This window comes from Ochotona princeps, chromosome 1, assembly GCF_030435755.1.
Source record: "Ochotona princeps isolate mOchPri1 chromosome 1, mOchPri1.hap1, whole genome shotgun sequence".
NCBI classification, from domain to species: domain Eukaryota; kingdom Metazoa; phylum Chordata; class Mammalia; order Lagomorpha; family Ochotonidae; genus Ochotona; species Ochotona princeps.
The window spans coordinates 168370783-168390886 of NC_080832.1; the positions used below are offsets into that span (position 1 = coordinate 168370783).

The following is a 20104-nucleotide window of genomic DNA, read 5'->3' on the forward strand; positions in this document are numbered from 1 at the left end:
TTCACTCCGGAGCTGCAGGGCAGAACGCCAGCCCCCTCCCCCCTTTTCCAAGCCTCATGCTGCCAAATGAAAGCAAGATGTGCCACACAGGAGGAGGCTGCGCTGGGAGCCCTCGGGCTGGTAGCGCCTCTCCGGGGTCAAAACAAATGGCCCTTTTCTAGAGCGCACAACCCACAAACTCGACTTTCGCTAGAGCCGACAACCTGTTACAACATCACTGTTGTTTTCTCCTTCTCCCATCGTTGGGCTGAAGGAGACCTTAACAAGGGCTCATTAACATCAGCCATTAAAAAAAAAAATGCGTGTTTCCTCCCCCATACTCCACAACAACTTGCAACTTTGGGATCCTAGTTAATTTGGCTGAGGCTTCTCCCCGCTTCTTGACACAGTGGCAAAAGCCAAGTACCAAGATTTCCAGAGATTCAGCACTTAAATAAAACCCATCTGTGGCCCCAATACTAACAGCTACAACGTGATTGAGCCTTAATTTACTCTCTGTAGGGTTTTCTTTATTTTTTACATTACGTTCTAACCAGCAGACAGCTCACAGCCCAATGCCTAGTCTCTGCTCTTTTGCAAGTCTCACCACGCCTGTTAGAAAGGTAAGACTTACAGAAATTACAGCCACCCCTCATGCCTGTTTAGACAGGAGGCTCATTGGAGGCCTACAAGTCCTGAGAGGGCCCAAGCACCTGCGGTTTTAACAAGTTCCCCAGGTGACTTTGCTGTAAAGTATAAACCAGAAAGAGGTGTGTACGGCCAGGTGTGGCTGCCTCCCCGCTGCGTTCTTTCCACCATACCTGGTCCTCTGAGTCACAACCCTCTTTCTTTCCTGGCCGATCAAAATGTGGTTACTTTAAGAACACACCATGACCACCAGTGCTTTCCAGGAACTTGCCCAGATCTTATTTTACTGGGCCCTGTGACTGGCACTTCTGAACAAAGGCAGGTCATGGCTGGTCTGTCATCCTGCTGGGCAACATCTGTACGTGCAGCTCCCGGCACAGGTGGAAGGATCCCTGGGGTTAAGACAGCAATGCACTACAGTATCATTTTGATCACACCACCTCTACCACTTGGCCGGTTATCCTACTCATTTGCAAAGTGCCCTGCCCAAGTCAACACGGGGTTTTTATTCTTCACTTTGCATTTTGACACCTTGGGTGTGCTGCTGCCCCTCCCTTGCCCTGGAAGAAGTCAGGGACTGAATTACTATGGTGTTGGAGACACGCTTTAATTAGACCCTGGCTGGTCTCTCCGGGTGCCCAGTAAGGGTCTTGGTTAACCCTCATCCTCCCCTGTGTGATTCCCCAGATCAGACACAAGTAAATCTCCCTGCACCCACTTGCAATAGATTCATGGCACTGTATCCCCAGCTCATTCAAAGCCTTATCTTAGCTATGATGAAGGCACCATTGGTCAGACAGGTTAAGTGCAGGAGGGTACGTATTACATTTGGGTTATAGGTAAACATTGGGCATTCTTTCATTGTAGTCCTCAGGTCTTCCCCTCTAACCCCATCAACAGTTTTACTTTCTCCTGAAAAGTGAAGAGGGAGTTTTGTGTATTTGGGGGAAGGGGTAGGTGGATGATGGTCTTTTCTGCAAAGTGTATTTAAAATTGGAAGCCTTATCCTCCTTACTCTGCCCCACAGGTCAGAATGAGAGACACGCCTAAACCCCCTCCGGCTTTATTAAAACGGCTGGCCCCAGAGCAACCTTTTATTCATTTGCTGAATACCAAACCAGACCTTAGGGCTCTCTTGTGCTTCTGTCTTAATTGGCCAAGTGGCTTGGCGATTGTAGCAAGGATGCCAGCTTAGGCTTCAATATCAAAGAATACAGCGGGCAAGAGTGGGGACTCTATTGAAGCTAGGTATACAAAAGGCCTTAGCCTTACCAGAGTTCCCTCGTCTGGGGATTCAGCTTCCCCGCCTGCCTGCCCTGACTCCGCAGCTTCTGAAGGCATTTTCCCACAGGCTCTCCGCTTGACACACGTGACTGCTGAATTTAAATGGATTCCGATTCAAGCTCTGTTCTTCAGTTGCCTCCTCACCGCTCAGATGCTGAATAGCCAACTGTGGCTCATGGCCATTACAGTAAGGATGAGGCAGATGACAGAACATTCCATGGTATCCTGGGAAGATCTGGCAAACTACTGCTCACAGGAGATGTATGTGTTTCAGTGTCTCAGGCAGTTGAGCAAAGTCCTGGCCCCGGGCTGCACAGTACTGCCTGCAACCAGCAGCTTCCTGTACTACTCACCCAAGAAGGCAACAGAGCCGGAGGCCCTGTCTTCTGATAGCAACTGTTACAATGTCCTTATAGCTCTCAATGTCGAGAGCTGGGCTTAAAAAAAAAAAGTCATGCTATTTCAAAGGCAAGAGAGCAAGAGAGACAGACTAGATATCTTCGTTCATCTACTGCTTCAAGCTCCCAAATGACCACAACAGCTGGGGTAGGCCAGGCTGAAGTAAGGAGCCTGTAACTCCAGCCACATCTCCCACCTGGATGGCAGGAACCCAGGAGTCCAGCCATCACCTCTGCCTCCCCAGGGTGCTCATTATCTGGAAGCTGGAAGAAAAGCAGATGTAGCCAGTCTCTGTGAGCCTGGGAGAAAATGTAGCACTTGAAGCTCCGCCCTAGACTTCAAGGTGACTAGGGAAGGGATGAGAGCCCCACCCAGGAATCAGCCTCCTTATAATCTTCAGTATCTACTGGAGTGTGATAGCTCCAAAGTAAATCACCCATAGGACTTCTGATCTCATGCAACTTTACGTGTAAGGGGAAAGAAGAGGCACTGGATGAATGGACGTGCAAAACTAACAAAACAGGGAGCTGACAACTTCTAGAAGCAACCACAGAGAAAGATGCTCTTGGTATCTGATTGGGAGCCCCAGGCAAAGGGTGTTCTGCAGGAATGGACATGGAACCACACGCAGGAAGGAGAAATTCTCTAGGGGTAAGAGGGTGATAGGTGCTGTAGTGTGGAGCGAATGCAAGCTCATGAACTTGGTGGCGAGTGGTCAAGGTCAGACTCCATTAGCCTGAAGGGACCTGTTACACCCAGTAAGGCAGACATGGAAAACTGGGCTTGCCCAGAGATGTCCCGCAACAATCCCAGACCCTGAAATCCCCTAGGTCCAGATAGGAGAAGCAGTGTGTGATCAACTGTGAACAGACACTTTGCCTGTGTGGCTGTGTTTCTAATGCCCCCAGTTGCCAGGATGAAAGGAAATGCCCAAGCCGAGGATTTCAGACAGGCTCATAAATCGCTTTCACTCTCATGAGAAAGTCAGAGTAGAAAGATAAAACACTAAATCAGGTAGCAGCCACACAGCCACTCAGAAATGAATGGGAGGATATTTCAAAAAGCTCATGGATAAACAGAATTTAAAGTCTATTTCCGTATCCCCCCCAAATGGAACTCCAACTTTTTTTTTTTAAGATTTACTTTTATTGGAAAGGCAGATCCGATTTACAGAGAGAAGGAGAGACACAGAGAAAGATCTTCCATCCACTGGCATACTCCCCCTGTGGCCATAATGGCCGTTGTTGGACAGATGCAGAGCCAGGAGTCAGGAGCATTTCCCAGTCTCCCATATGGGTACAAGTTCCCAAGGTTTGGGACCTTCCTCCTCTGTTTTCTGTGAGCACAAGCAGGGAGCTGGTTTGGAACTGGAGCAGCAGGGACAGAAACCAGTGCCCATATGGGATCCTGGTGGTTGCAAGGTAAGGATTTAGCCACTGTGCCATCGCCCTGTGAGGCCCCCACGCATAGTTTTTTTTTTCCTTATAATATCTATTCTATTGAGGGTTTTTTTGTTATTTATTTATTTATTTTTTGAGGATATCCCCTTCATATGCATGGACTCGAAACTTGAGTGGGGAGCACTATAATACACATTTCTCTTCATTCCACCATCCTAGAGATGTTTTGAAGCCCTCCTTATACACATGTCTCTCTGCACCAGACGTTCCAGTCCCTCCCCCAAAATGCCCTACAGAAATCCTCCTGTAGACTACATGTCTGGACTACTTATAACACCTAATACCATGCCAGTGCAACATGAACAGTTGTCATATAATGTTGTATAGGAAATAATGACAAAAGTCTGTATACATTCAGAGCTGCAGCTGGTTAAATCCGGGGTGCAAAACCCTCAGGTATTATACTCAGGTTAAAAAAAAAAAGTCATCAGGCATCATAGTGTTGCAAATTATTCCTCTGCCTGTGGCACCAGCATCTCATATGGACACCAGTTCGAGTCCTGGCTACTCCCCTTCCTATCCAGGTTTCTATTAAAGCACCTGGGAAAGCAGCAGAGGATGGCCCAATGCTTGGGCCCCTGCACCCATCCACATGACCCATCAAAAGCTCCTGGATCCCCGGTTTAAAACTGGTGCAGTTCTGGCTGTTGTGGCTACTTGTGGAATGAACCACATCTCTTCTCTCTGTAACTCTGCCTTTCAAGTAAAATAAACAGAAAATTTACTACACATATTTGTCAGAAGTTTTTAAAAATCATGCTTCCTTCCTCGGGATTTTTACTGTTTGCCTTAAATTCTAGCAACCAGTCCATCTTCCTCCACTCTGCACATCCTTTCCCATTCACCTTTTCTGCGGTGAGTTCCATGTTTTTCCTGCCCTATCCCAAAGCTATAGTCCTGTTAAATTAAGGGTTTTGAGATAAGACGATCAGCAACGATTACCCCAGAACCTTAATATCGAGTGACAGTCGTTCTCAGAAAGGCACACAGAGGAGAGACACGGGGAGAAGTGTGGAAGACAGCGTGCAGGTGCCCATGGAGAACAGGGTGACACAGACACAGGAAACCCCTGCGGTCACAGCTGGAGCGAGGCAAGGAACAGCATGATCCGCTGGAGGAACATTCACCTTCAACTTAGACTTCGGGTCTGCAGGACTGTCAGCAAATATCTGTTGCTTCAAGCTAGCTTCAGTCCCTGCTGCTCGAATTCCAGTTCAACTCCTGGGAAAGCAGTGGCAGTTGACCCAAGTGGTTGAGTTCTTGGCATCCATACGTGAGACCCGGATGGAGTGCTAGACTCCTGGCTTCAGCATGGCCCAGCCCTGGCTGTTGCAGTCAGCTGGGGAACTTGCAGCTGGAAGTTCTCTCACTTTTTCTTTATCTGTCATTCAGCATTTCAAATAAAATTAGGTTTTTCTAGGTTTGATCTAAACATTCAGTATGCTGATATTAGAATTGTAAATTAATTTATACAAATTAAGAACAAGATTAAAAATGGCTTCCATTTGGTTCATGAATATGTAATATTGCTATTCTGTTATGTACACATATGTATGTGTATGGGCATGTATGTATCTTTGTTGGATTTATTTGATTGATTACAGATTAAATGAAAGCATAAATTAGAAAGAAAGTAGAATGTAATAAACAGGTGGCAGAGGTCACAGGGTTTTCTGTAATGTAGTATTCTAATCCCATCTTATATATAGGGGAGACACCAATATTTCCTGTGACATGTGAGAATTTAAACTATCTTATTTTATTCTGACCATGGATGCTAGCCATCTCAATATATATTTTTTTATTAAGTGGAGAGCTCTTATTTTTTTTCCCCTTAAAAGAATTTTATTGGTTCTATTTAATCTACCTGAGTTGCCACCATCACTACTCTTGCACATTGGGGGTCATTACTGAGTAGAATAAGAGATGCTTGTACACAGGCGGGCAGTGAATACACCACAGACACTCTGCACAAAGCAGAGATGCACCTCTGGGCAGGACACAGTGAGATTTCATCATGCTTACAAAACGCAAGCTTTCTTTCAGCCAGGCTGTCTTGTCACAGCATTTTCCTTCAAATTTTCTCTCACCTTTTTTGTCCTTATTTTTGAATTCAACTTGGCAGGGTTTTTGGTACAATTCTGACAGACTAGTGGACAGTGGATTTGCATGAACAATTTCATGTCTCCATATTTAGAAATCGAGTCCCTAAAAACAGAATTGTGCCATTTACATGGTGTGAGCTGTATTTTTGGTCCTTTTTCTGTATTTTGTTTTTCAGCTAAGAAGCTTTTGTTGTTACCGTTCTCTAAACCTTGAACAGAAAGCAATTTTTCCTTCCAGACTTGCAATAATTATGCTTACTAAGGGCTTGTGTGTGCAAATTATTCTACAACTACTTAGCAGAGAGCAGCAGGATGAGAAAGGGAGATTGGAATCTTCTAGATAACACAGGTACAGAAAGAGGTGATAGAGAAAATACCACCAAGGTACCCATTCCCACCTTCTCTACATTGTGGCCTTGCTTCCAGAGGCATCTTCAGTTCTCTACATCACCAGAGAACTGCAGTAGTCTTATTCTTCAGTCTATAATGGCTCAGGGTGAATACTGCTTTTGTGACTCTGAGAGAAAGAAGGTCAGCTCTAGTGGGAAGTTACGGTCTTGTGACACGAAGTGCCTATAAAGTCTGCATTGCTACTAAGCAAGGAAGAATCTCAGGTCAAACATTTTAGGATCAGGGTGGACATTGTGGTGTTGCAAATTAAGTTGCTGTTTGGGATGCCCACAATATCAGAGGTGTGAGTTGAAGTTGCTGTGAGCAGGTAAGATGCCCGTGAGGATGTTACCGTCACACACAAGAGTATCTCAGTTTGATTGCTAGCCCCAGTTCCTGATTCCAGTCTCCTGCTAACATAGTCTGCAGGAAGCAGCAGGTTGTAACTCACATGAGAGACCTCGACTGAGTCCCCCGCTTCTGCCGTCAGCCACCCTGGTCATTGCAGACTTCTGCGATGTGAGCCAGTGGGTGGTATCGCTGTCTCTCTCTCCACCTCGCAAACAAGCAAATATATATTGAAAAGGGAGTTGAGAAGTAGTGACCTTCCAAGTGGATTTTGGAATAAGGCAGGAAGGAGCCAAGACTACCTGCTGACTCATACTCGTCATGGACTAGAATCGCTTCAAGCTACTAAAATGTTGGCATTGACTTCACAGTAGTATGATTGGAACTAACAATCTGACAACAGCGATGACAGGTGACCTTATTGAATCAGCACCAACACTGTAAGACGCAATTATGATCTCCATTTTATGCCACAGGAAGCAGCAGATCAGTGAGGTTAAGCAAATTCACTGGGTTACACAAATTAGCATTTGGCCAAGTGGAAATCTGAGCCAAAATATATTTAACAGCAAAGCACACCTTTGACTCTGCAGACATCCCACTGACATGCAGTGTGTGTGAGTAGCTTTTTCTTCAGAGGACCCTCAGCTCTATTTTAGGACAGAGGCATATGGCCTCATAAAGCACAAGCCAGAAAGGTTATCAGACTACAGGTGCAGGACACAGAAACGTGGCTGTCACGCAGAGCAGAGCTACTGGTTGGTAAAGAGAACGAGATAAAAATAGGTTGTGCAGGCGCCTATCTATCACCTAGGTTGGCAGATTCCTACCTTTACATCTGTAAAACAGACTGCTGATGGGATGCTCTTACAACATGTCTACAATGCCCTTAGCCACTCAGGGCTACCTAACAAAAGCTCACCATCAGTTAGTGATAACTGGCCATTGGGACAGAATCTTAGCAGGTGAACATGAAGGTAACAGGCTAATGTACCACTGGTGGGAAACATATCCTGACCTTTTTTTCCCAAGTGTGAGAATATTAGTTATCCATGTGTGTGGGAACAGCAAGCTGTGGAGAGACTGTAAATGGATATTGCAAGTGTGTAAAAGTAAACCATGCAAATGATTTCTTTAAGGGAAAATGAGGTGGTCCAATCCACAAAGGAAAACAGGAAAGTATGTTCTAAGACTTGTGACATGATCAAGGGAGTGTCGCTGCTTCTAACAAGCCATGCTGTCATCACTCCCAGCACGAGCAGTCCTGTGATCTGGTGACAGTCCAAAACAAGCTTTCTCAATACAGAAGCCATGCCGAAAAGGAAGGGTATTTGTTCTCATACCTTCCATTTCAGCAGAGCTTTTCCTCTGTGCTAGATATTCTATCAAAACCAATGGTCTACAGTCATCTTACACCTGGAAAATGGACACTGCCCATGGAAACTGGAGGATAAAAGCAGAGTCCCTCACTGGAGTACCTGGATTCGAGTGCTGGCTCCACTCTGCATTCCAGCTTCCAGGTAAGGAACACTCCAGAAGGCAGCAGTGATGGACCAGGGATGTGGGTGCCTGCCATCCACCTGGAAGATGGGCACTGAGGTCCTGGCTCCCAGATTTGGCCTGGTCCAGCCTCAGCCCAGCTCTTGGATACTGTGAGCCATGGGGGAGGGAACCAGCATATGTGAGCTCTCTCTTCTTTTCTCTCTCTGCCTCTCAAATATACATTTAATAGAAACTTTTGAAAAGGTAAGAGTCTAAAGAGACATTATTTATAGTGCACTATTGCAATTTAAGTGCAAGAGAATAATACATGTATTATGTATGGGAGCATAGCATGAAAGAGTCTAAAAAGTCACTCAGGTTACACTGATGAATTGACAAAGGAAGATAAACTATTGTCAGGGAAAGAGAGGACTGCATCACGTGATGACCATCTGGTATATCTGCCTGGCATCTACTAGTGAAAACATTAACTGTACGAGTCGATCAAATATATATATTCAACTACATTCAATAGATATCAAGAGCAACTGTTCAACAATATTGCATATTCTACGTAGAATTTTACCTCTTTAAGAAAAAGTTTTACTATTTAATCCTCATAGTTCTTCCAAGATTTGAGGTATTCTGGCTACCACCTCACATGCGTAACACCGTGTTGCGTAGACATGGCAGAGCCCAGATCTGCAATGGAAACAGGCTCAGCTATGTCCACTGTATGACGCTGCTGACCAGAGACTTGCACACAGAAAGGGGCTGTCAGGAAAGCCAAAGTGTCTTTCCAAACCAACCTAGAAAAAAAATTCCTGATGCATTTCCTAAGGATACAGAGCAAAGCTATTATATTTGCTAAAAATCTACCTATTTATGCTAGAAGAGAACCTATCTATTTTACAGATATTTCAAAAAGTACTGAAATGAAGAGTCTCTTTGTCCCAAAATCATTTTTAAAAAACAATTTATTTATTTTATTGGAAAGGCAGATTTACATAGAGAAGGAGAGACAGAGAGGAAGATCCTCCATCCGATGATTCACTCCTCAACTGGCCTCAATGGCCAGAGCTGAGCAAATTCAAAGCCAGGAGCCAGGAGCTTCTTCCAGGTTTCCCTCATGGGTGCAAGGCCTCATGGCTCTGAGCCGTCCTCGACTGCTTTCCCAGGCCACAAGCAGGGAGCTAGATGGGAAGTGGAGCAGCTGGGACATGAACCAGCAAACTGGCACCCAAATGGAATCCTAATTCTTACAAGGTAGTTACACAAAGAGGAGAGACAGATACGCATCTGGTGACTCACTCCCCAAATGGCTCCAATGGCCAGAGCTGGGCCAGATCAAAGCCAGGAGCTTCTTCTAGGTCTCCCACTTGGGTACAGAGTCCTAAAGCCTTGGACCATCACCCACTGCTTTCCTAGGACCTAAGCAAAGAGATATATTGGAAACAGCAGCTGTGGCTGCAGCCAGCATCCATGTGGGGTGCTGGCGCTGCAGGCAGAGGAGTAGTCTCATGTATCACCTTGCCAGCTCCAGGATATTTGGTTTAATAAATATTTTCAGCATGCCATTATTGGGTGGAATGGATGAACAACACAGAATTATTCAACAAAAAGATCAATTCTAGAGAGAAAGAAAGCAGCATTCACAAATCCATATACAATAAACCAACATCACTTTATATTTTATCCAGTCTAAGCTGAGGCATTCATTTAAAGGAAGTCTTGCAAAAATATTGACTGCCTAAAGACATTTTTCTCTTCTGACCCTTCCTTTTCTCCTCTATTCCAAAATTAATAATATGTCAAGACACTTGGAGCCTCCACATCTCCATGTTGAGGTACCCTGATGCCAAGAAGACAAACCATGTCTTCAGGCGGAAGCCCCCATGAATCTCTCAAGTTCACGGAGCAAAAAAACCTTCTTCATATCTATACATGACTGCAGCGTTATCTTAAAACACCAAGCAAGAGAAGATAGCCTGGGCTCTTGGGTCCTCGCCACCCACAGGCGAGACCCAGATGGAATTTCCAATCCCATATCTTCATGCTGGCCCAGCTGCAGCCATTGTGACCATTTGGGGAGTGAATCAGTTGATGTGGTATCTTCATCCCTCTGTCCGTCCCTCCACCTCCCCCACTCTCTGTATCTCTGCCTTTCAGCTAAATAAATCCATCTTTTAAGGAAGAAAACCTCTGGGGTTGACATTGTGGCCTAGAGGGTAAAGCTACGGTATGTGATTTCCATGTCATGGAGGCACTTGTTTATGTCCTGGCTGTTCCAATTCCAATCCAGATCCCTGCTAACACTCAGGAAAACAGTTAAAGATAGCCCAAGCGTGTGCCCCTGCCACCCAAGTGGAAGATCTAGATGTGTTTCCTAGATCCTGGCTTCAGCCTGGACCAGCCCTGTCTGTTGGGACTGAACTTGCAGAAGAATATCTGGATTTCTGTCTTTTTGTGTTTCCCTCTCTCTCAGATAAGTAAATGAGTGTGTGTGTGTGTGTGTGTGTCACACTCCTAATCTGCTTGCAAGAGAAAGGAGTAAATGCTGTTGAACCATCTGAATTTGTTGTTTTCAAACGTGGAGTCCTCAACCAGGTTTAAATGCACATGCTGGAGATTTCTTGCTCTATTTTCATGAACTTAAAAACATATTAGCATGGTTTTTTTTTTTACTAGGGTCTGCTAATTTCTCTTCAATGTGTTTACTGAGTCAACTGTGAGTTGTTTAAAACCTTTTATACACGGTTTGGGAACAATTACCCATCACTAAATTCATTTAGGGTGAGCTCTTACAGCAGAAACCAGCAAAACGCAGGTTGTTAAGAGTCACACATGATCCACCCGTGGCCGACACAGCTTCCATCCTAAGTCCATCTTCCAACAGAGACGGGCTTTGGCATTTATGTCATCATGCTTTCAAGCATGAGGGTAACACAGGTGACATATGAAAAAATCATAGAAAATGTTTTTTGGGTAGATTTTTTCCCCTAAGGTTTCATTAAAATGGAGAAAGAGAGAGAGAGAGAGAGAGAGAGAGAGAGAGAGAGAGAGAGAGAGAGAAAAATGTTTCCATGCGGAGTATTGCAATTTAAAAAGGAACCGAGCCATTCTCTTGTGAATACATATCTGTAGTTGCTAACCAAACAACAGTGGGAATTTATACTATGCTTCATAGTGTATGTTGGCATTTGCCAGGCCAGGAATGGGAATCAGATGGCTGAGCTGATGGCAGGCACCTTTGCTTTACTTGATACCACCTTTTTTGCTGAAGGAAATGGCAACGTGCTGCTCTGTCTCCAAAATGGTTGAAGTTTCCAATGGTCTGAAAGCAGGGAAAGCACCCAGGAAGGCAGGGCTTCTTACTTAAAAGTGTATGGTCTGTGCTCATTGTAAATCCCAGTGTAGGAGACTACTCAAAACTATTAAATTACTAAACACTGCAGTAATGAATGAATAAAATCTTTATCTTTGAGGATGTGTGAGTCCTGCCATCCTTGATGGAGACCCAGGTGGAGTTCCAGGTTTCTGGCCTCAGTCTCACCCATCCCTGGTTGTTGCAGTCATTTGGGGAGTGAGCCAGAAGATGGAATATTTCTCTCTCTCTTCCTCTCCCTCTCTGACACTGCCTCGCAAAGAAATAAATAAACAAAAAAAAGTAATAATCTTTCTTTTTAAAGAAGGTTTCGCTTACTTACTTGGAAGAATTACAGAGACAGAAAGGGACAGAGAAAGAGAGACGGTCTACCTCCTTCTTGCTTCTCTGATGGCCACAACAACAGCAGTTGGGCCAGGTTGGAGCCAGGAGCCAGGATTTTCTTCCAGGTTTCCCTCATGGATAACAGTGACCCAAATACTTGAGCCATTTTCTGTTGCTTTTCCAGCCACATTAGCAGGGAACTGGATTAGAAGTGGTGAAGCTATGTGGTGCCATATGGGATGCCAGGGTTTCAGGCAGTTGTCCTTCCCCACTCTGCCACCATAAATACACCTTTTAAGAAAATCAAGACCAGGGGCCTGGTGAAATGACTCAGTGGCCATCCTCACCTTGCAACTGCCAGGATCTCATATGGGCACTGCTTCATGCCCCAGCTGATCTACTTCTCCCCCAGCTCCCTGCTTGTGGCCTGGGAAAGTAGTCAAGGATGGCTCGAAAAGCCTTGGGAGATCTGGAAGAAGCTCCTGGCTTCAGATCAGCTGAGCTCTGGCCACTGTGGCCATTTGGGGAGTGTGTGAGTGGATGGAGGAGGATCTTTCTCACTGTATCTCCTCTCTATAAATCTGCCTTTCCAATGCAAATGAATAAATCTTAAGAAAAAAAAAAGACCAATTTGAGCCCCGATTCAGATGACCCCACAGTATGTACACCAGTCATCTGTCAATGTCAGCTAGATTGCCATCTCCAGCAACGGTCTTCTTAGAGATTAGAACTGTTGTCGTACTTTCGAATCCGTCTAAGGCTCAAGGAAAATGTAGAAAATCAGAAAACTCATATATCTCAAACCCAAGGAGGAAAGAGGGCAACAAACAAAAAAGTCCTTCCCCAGAACTGGGATACCCTTCATTGGATCTCACTTTCTAGCTACCAGGTTTCTGCGGGGAGGCAGAGCTGAATCAGAAAAAGATGACCCTCTTCCGGGAGAAGCTGTATTCCAGAACTTTAAAGGGACACCTTGAGAGAGGGTTAGTGATATTTGTCCAGTTACTGCAGGGTGTGGTGATTGGGCAGAGTTGTATTCTACCCCTCAAGAACTCAGGTCCAACCACTGCCATCATTTTCTTGTGCAAATCATTCCTCTTCCAACATCACCTCTCCTCCAAGCCACATGACTTTGAGTCCTCTTGTACAATCTATGATTATTTCATCATCTTCCTCCACATACAGCACCATGCCTTACTAGTTATCCTTCCTTATTATTCTCTTATTTATGATGACAAGTACCGAAAGTTGGGTATGGGATACAACTCACGTGATTCTTCAGAAAATGAGATAATTTTTTTCTTATTAATTTTCATCATAAAGAGTCCTTCAGTGGAAGCAGGGGTGTAGTCCAGGGAACGCCATTGTATCTCACATTGGAAGTCTTCAATTCAGATTCCAGCTCCTGACTCCAGCTTGCTGATAATGCAACTACAATGATGATTCAAGTAATTGGGTCCTGATCTCCCACCCCTCCCTGTAAGATATCTGGGTTGAGTTTCTGGCTACCTCAACTTTGTAAACATTTGGGGAAGGAGCCCAGCCTCTGTCTTTCCCTCTCAATTAAATTATAACTGTGTTTCTAAACGCCCACTGGGATCCTTTATACTAAAGCATTTACCAGTAAGTATCACAATATCATTTTCATAAAGTTTTCTATCAAAACAACTTCCTCTTATATATGCTTTCCCTGTGATTCCTTCATAATCTCTCCCCAGGAGTCTGTTTTTCCAGAAAGCCAGTTAAGTTACAAATATTAAAATCTTTCAGCGGGGCTCACCTTCAAAGCGATCAGCACTTTGTTGGATTGATTAAAATAAGGAGTTTTTTAAAGATTCATTTATTTTTATTGCAAAGTCAGATACACAGAGAGGAGGAGAGAGAGGAAGCTCTTCCATCCAAAGATTCACTCCCCAAGTGCCGCAATGACCGGTGCTGCGCCGATCCGAAGCCAGGAGCCAGGAACCTCCTCCAGGTCTCCCACATGGGTGCAGGGTCCCAAAGCTTTGGGCCGTCCTCAACTGCTTTCCCAGGCCACAAGCAGGCAGCTGGATGGGAAGTGGAGCTGCCGGGATTAGAACCGGTGACCATATGGGATCCTGGCATGTTCAAGGAGACAAATTTTAGCCGCTAGGCCACCAAGCCAGACCCAAAACAAGGAGTTTAAACTACCAACTCATAGATGATCACTAAGGCATTTTCAAAAAGATAATTCTTTGACTCTACTGGGTCTTCAGTGGTAACTACTGGAAGAACAATTTCGGATGGGAAGGACATAAAAGAATGGAATCTGCCAGAAGTGGTGACATAAGCCAGAGCCCGTGGTGTGCATGTAACTTCTCTAAGATAGCAAGACTTGACCCTGAGGCAGACATTATTAATCTTTCTCTTCTGTGGTATCTTCCTCTGTTTACCTCCTACCACGTCTGGGGTAGTACTTGGGCCTCTGCCACCAAAAGGGGAGACCCAGATGGAGTTTCAGGCTTTGGGCTTCAGCTTTGCTGAGTTCCAGTATTTGTAGCCAATGGAGGAGTGAACCACCAGATCGAAGATTCTCTCTTCCTCCTTAACACTGCTTTTCCAACAAATAAGATCCCTTTTTTGATAAAAGAACCGATGCATGTTGTTTGATGTAAATCCAGCGTATCCAAAATTTTTCACTGGTGTTCTAATATGTGGTTTTACCAAAAATTTCTTAAAAAGTCTTTTATGTATTTATTTGTGAAACTGAAAGATAAAGGGACACATGGATATAGATATAGATATAGATGATATAGAAATACATAGATACACATAGATACAGCTGCAGCAAGCAGGCTGGGTCTCCAAGTTGGACTGTGTTACCTGAGCTGGATTCTTAAGTCAACACTGATTCTTCGCAGGACCCGCATTAGCAGGAAGCTGAAGTCAGGAGCCAGAGGGGAGTCAAACCCAGATATGCTGATTTGTGACGTGCGCATCTTAACCTGAGTTTTCACTGCTGGGCTAACAACACCACAACTTTTTGACAAAACCTATATAGGATGATTTAGTTGATATCTAACTTTTTGGCAATTATAGACATTCTAGCAGTGCATCTGAGAAAATTTGATTATCCATTGTCATGCAATCATGTCTATAAGGATATAATTAGAATTGAAATAGTCATAATATAAGCGGTGGTAAATCTTTAACTAGATAAGGATGGATAATTCTCAGAGTAATTGTAACAATTATCATCTCATTAACTGTGTGTGAAACTTTCTCTTTCCACTTCATCATCACTTGGTATTACCAATATTTTAACTGATTTTTTGGACTGTTATGTGGTTTAATTGTTGTATTCTGATTACCTGTTACATATTTAGATTTCTCCTTTTTTTTTTTTTTTTACAGTTTAGATTTCTCCTTTTGAAAATGACTTGCTTAGACTGATGGAATTGTAACTCCTTATGAAGAGTTGTGACATTATGGGAAAAATCAATCGGGGGGTCAGAAATGGGGGGAGCGGAATCCTAGACTACATAGAATTGTACAATAAATTTCAAAAAATAAAAATTACAAAAAAGGAAATTACTTGCTTATACTTTTGTCCATCAGTTATTTTTTTTCATTTATTTAAATAGATTCTTTGTGGGCCCGGCGGCGTGGCCTAGTGGCTAAGGTCCTCGCCTTGAACGTGCCAGGATCCCATATGGGCACCAGTTCTAATCCCGGCAGCTCCACTTCCCATCCAGCTCCCTGCTTGTGGCCTGGGAAAGCAGTGGAGGACGGCCCAAAGCCTTGGGACCCTGCACCCATGTGGGAGACCTGGAGGAGGTTCCTGGCTCCTGGCTTCGGATCAGCACAGCACCGGCCATTGCAGTCACTTGGGGAGTGAATCATCGGATGGAAGATCTTCTTCTCCATCTCTCCTCCTCTCTGTATATCTGACTTTGTAATTAAAATAAATAAATCTTTAAACATTTCTAAAAAAAAATAGATTCTTCGTTTTTCTGGTAGAGTTCTCATTTCTGGGCTTCATTTGTAATATGATTCTTTTAGTTATAAGTTTGTTTGTGAGTACTTTTTCATATAGAACCTCTTGTTAGCCTTATATTTTCTTCCTTAGTTGATCTTTTAGAGAAATTCCTATATTAAAGGTACGAGATATTTGTCTGTATTCTCTTGGCGAGAGTTTCAAAGCTTTGTTTCACATATGAAGTCATTGACCTATCCACAATTTGTTTTTATATTTGTGAGCTAAAAAGCCAGACTAATTTTTTAAATATGGGGAGTCATTTTTGTTTGAGTTCTGTTTACTGCCTAGTATGCTCTTTCCTCGTTGGCATCTTTTCAAATATTCATTTTATTTGTTTATGGGAAATGTAGAGTGATGGTAGCAAGGCAGAGGAAGGCGCGCACACACACACACACACACACACACACACACACACAGAGTTCCCAGTTCCCACCTGCTGGTTTACCCCCCAGATAGATTCCTGCCATGGCCTGGGCTGGGCCGGGCCAAAATCACAGCCCATCAACTCTGCCTTTTAACCAGCAAATGGAAACTGTGAACAGTGGGAGAGTTGGAAGCAAGTGCTTGCATATGGGATGCAGGCATCACTGCTAAGTGGTACCACCACTGCTAGGCTAGATGCCTGAAACTGTGACTAATTTTTAAGAGGTCCATGTATTATTTCTAAGGTAGTTTTTAATTGTTGAATTGTACTTTAATGCAAATGTTAGCTGAGTTGTTTAAATCTCCACAATATTTTTAAGTTGACTCATCTATCAGTTACTAAGAAAAATGTAGTTCTACAAAGTCTCCATTTATTACTTTTGAATTAGTCAGTTTTACTTGGCAATTCTGTTTATTGTTGTGTTTTTACATTTGGATGTTACTTTGTTAGATTTTTGTATCTTTCCAAGAAATAATCCCTTTATCCATTGAGTTTTTAATGAGGATCATTAAGTATTAATCATTTTCCATGAAATATTAACTATTTTCATTAAGTAACAATTTTCTTTATCTTTAATAATGCCATTAGCTTCAAAATACATTTTATTTGATAGCAGTATTGGGAATCTAGTTTTGTTTTGGTTAATATTTGCCATTTATATCATTGGTATATTTTTCCTTTTGACTTCAAGCAGGGAAATCTAACTTGTTTATGATTGCTGTGACTCATGCGTATCATAATACCTTGGTTTTCTATTACACTTTGCTTCTCTTGGTCTTCTATTGACGTAGATTTCTTTACGATTTTTTTCTAACGTTTCCTCTGGTTTGAAGTCACCTATTTTTCTTTAACACATTTTGGTGTTATTTATCTGGTGAATGTATTCACAATTCTTTTTTTTTTTTTCATTCCTCCCCATTTGAAATTCTATCACGTTAAATTTTGCTGTACTTTTACACACTTGCTGATCAATATCATATCTACCTCTTTAATCTCATTCTTCTTGGTTTAATTTCGTTCTTAATATCGTATGGGGCATTCATTTAGTGAGGGTCTGTGAATAGTACCCTTTGGGTCTGATTTTACATACACCAATCTTTACATATTTCAATTGTTATTATGCAGGCCAACGAAGTAGTTTATTGCTCTTTTCTTTCGTTAACTGATTATCTGTTGTGGTAGAAGAATATTGAACTCTCTCAGATCTTCCCACTCCACTTTAACCTCATTTTTGGTATATATTCCACTTTTACATTGTTTATATTTTCTTAAAATGTGTTACTGAAATTCTGTGATGGTACAGCCTACTTCAAATAGCTTCTCTCTTCTTTTCTCTGGAGTTAATAATTGGTGCATTTTCCCCCTGAGTCTTACTTGAACTAATCCTTAATTATTTTCACACGCTCGCATAGCTTCTCAGTACAATACCTCATTGTTACCAAACCCTTCAAACAAAGCACCCCATTCCTCGACTGTGCTTCTGTGCCTAAATCTAGACACTTCGGGATTTAACTTCTCCAAGGATAAAAACATCTCATTTCCTCAAGAAATCATAGAGAAATTACTTTATCCCATTATCTGGGAATAGGACCATGGGACATCAATTCACTGTTACAGATTTATGTTGTGAGTACAAGGCCAGAGCTATGAGAGTGTTAAAAGGAAGGAGTAAGTCAAGAGAATATAGGAAGGAATGCCAAATAATGGACACCATTTCACAATGAGCCAAAAAGAGACAGGGCAAGTGGATTACAAGTGAGTTATGGAGAATCGTGGAAACAGATACTGCAGGTAGCCTGCAGGTGGCTATGCACCATTGGTGAGACATACATTGCAGGGGAACCACAGGTGGATATGGAGAAACAGACCTTGGGTGGGGGAGGGGAGATGTGTTCAATTTCACTCTGGCCTTCCCAGATCCTTGGGGTACCATAAATATGGATGCCACAGGCTTTCTGTTTCCGCTTTCTCCAGGGATGTTACTACCTGGACCCAGTCCCTGGGGCCTCCATGGTGTTTGCTTCCTCCGTGTCTTTTCAGGCAGAGTGTTTGTGGCTTAGGTTTGTTTTTGTTTGGTTGTTTTCCTATTTCTAGTCGTTGGGCAGATCCTTGGGGAGGCTTCTTTAAGCAGGATCTTAGCTCAGGGTTCCTAAGCAAGCCCTAGGCCCCATCACTTGGAACAGGGCACAAAAAGCCCCGCCTTCAGTGTGTTGGGCTGGCATGCAGATGAGACACCCCAATGAAGGCTGCTTCAGCCCTCTCTGCTGCTGAAGGTTTCTTCTGATTATTTTATTATGTGTAACATCAGCCCCCTCTCCCAACCCCTGCCTCCACTGGTCAGTGAGCATCTTAAGCTGGAGCTGATTTCTTACCCACCATTTCTGTCGGTTACACCTTCCCAGCTCCTAGCACAGTCTCTGGCATATTGTAAACAAAAGCTTAGAAAGCACTTAAGGAATGAATTCAACATAGGTGAAGGTGACAGCTCTGAAAAGTTCCTTACAACTTGTCACTTGCAGCATGATGCCGAATATGTCCCAGACATGTCAGAGCATAAAGGAAAAGGCACGTCACAGAGATGGCTGTGGCACCTGATTCCTCTGACCTTGTCATCCACCAGTTTGCTTCCTCACTGTTGGAAAGACTGTTTAAATTAAATGATTAAAACTCTATGAAGACCTAAGAATAGCCCTCGGCAGCTATACATAGCTTCTGGCTACCTAGTTATTCAGTGCACTGAAACGAGGCAAGAACCTTTCAGACAATTTAATTAACATCTTCTCACATCTTCAATTTCTCAAAACTACAGGGGCCTTCATTTTCAAACTGTTTACAGTCTAAGAGGAGGACACTCAGTTTTCCTTCAACTTCTGTCACTGGGAGGGGTGAAGGGGATGGAATAGAGGAGAGAGGAAGAAGAAAGACAGGCCAGGCCTTCTGTTAACCTGGAGCTCATCTTGGGCTCAGCTTACTCTACATAGGTTGTTTATCTGCTAAACACAATAAATAACGATGTCTGAGTTTTCAGTGGATTTTTGAGTTTAACGAAATAGCAGCTACCACTCAGGATTTCTAACTTTTCAGAAAGCTTTTATCCTCCTCCTACTACAGAGTAACAGTTATATGAGTGACATAACTGAGAAAGACCAGGGATTCTTATTTGAAATTTACAAGCTTTATCACATAGATGCCTCGATGCTATAATTAACTAAGATCCTGATCAAGCTTTTAATGAAGCGTGTTTGCAAACTACTGCGCACGTGACTCCTGGCACCTGCCAGAACACAGCTTGGTTTAAGCTAACATCGCTGAGTCCATTTCTCAGCCAGTGGTTGGCCACCTTGTACAGTGCCGCTGGTTTTCCAAACGCCAGCTGATTTCTCAGAGGCTGGCTAGCCACAAGGAGCAGGAAAGTGCTGAGGAGATGGTTTGGGTTCTACAGTTAAAGGAGGAAAAATATGTAGAACACAAGCTTATTGGAGAAGAATAAAGCAAGAAAGCAATGTAAGTGTGCTCTTGGACAGGTATTTGTGTCACCATGGGATGTGCCCTTGTCATTACTTGGTATTGGTCATCACTGGTCAGCAGCGTAAGCAGAAATTTCTGGGCATGGAATGGTCATGGAGACAGACAAGCCAAATGTACCCACCTAACGCTGTGCAGACCAGGGCCACCCCTACGGTGACAGGCTCTTGTTTAGGGAACCAATGTGTGTTACCCTGGACCACTCCGTTTGTCCTCATCTCACCTGACCTATGAAAGGAGTAGCGCTGGGGCCAGTGGGAGCAATCTGCTCAACGAGCTACCCTCCTGGAAAAAAAGGGCAGATAGGTCAAAGGACTCTAGGTTAACCCATAGATGAGCCTACGGAGTAAC

General features: G+C 43.5%; 1 protein-coding gene across 1 annotated transcript in view; it reads right to left on the reverse strand.

Moving 5' to 3' along the window:
* Positions 1-20104, reverse strand: part of PHACTR1 (phosphatase and actin regulator 1) — a 307729-nt gene that overhangs the window by 255306 nt on the left and 32319 nt on the right. The window lies entirely within an intron of this gene.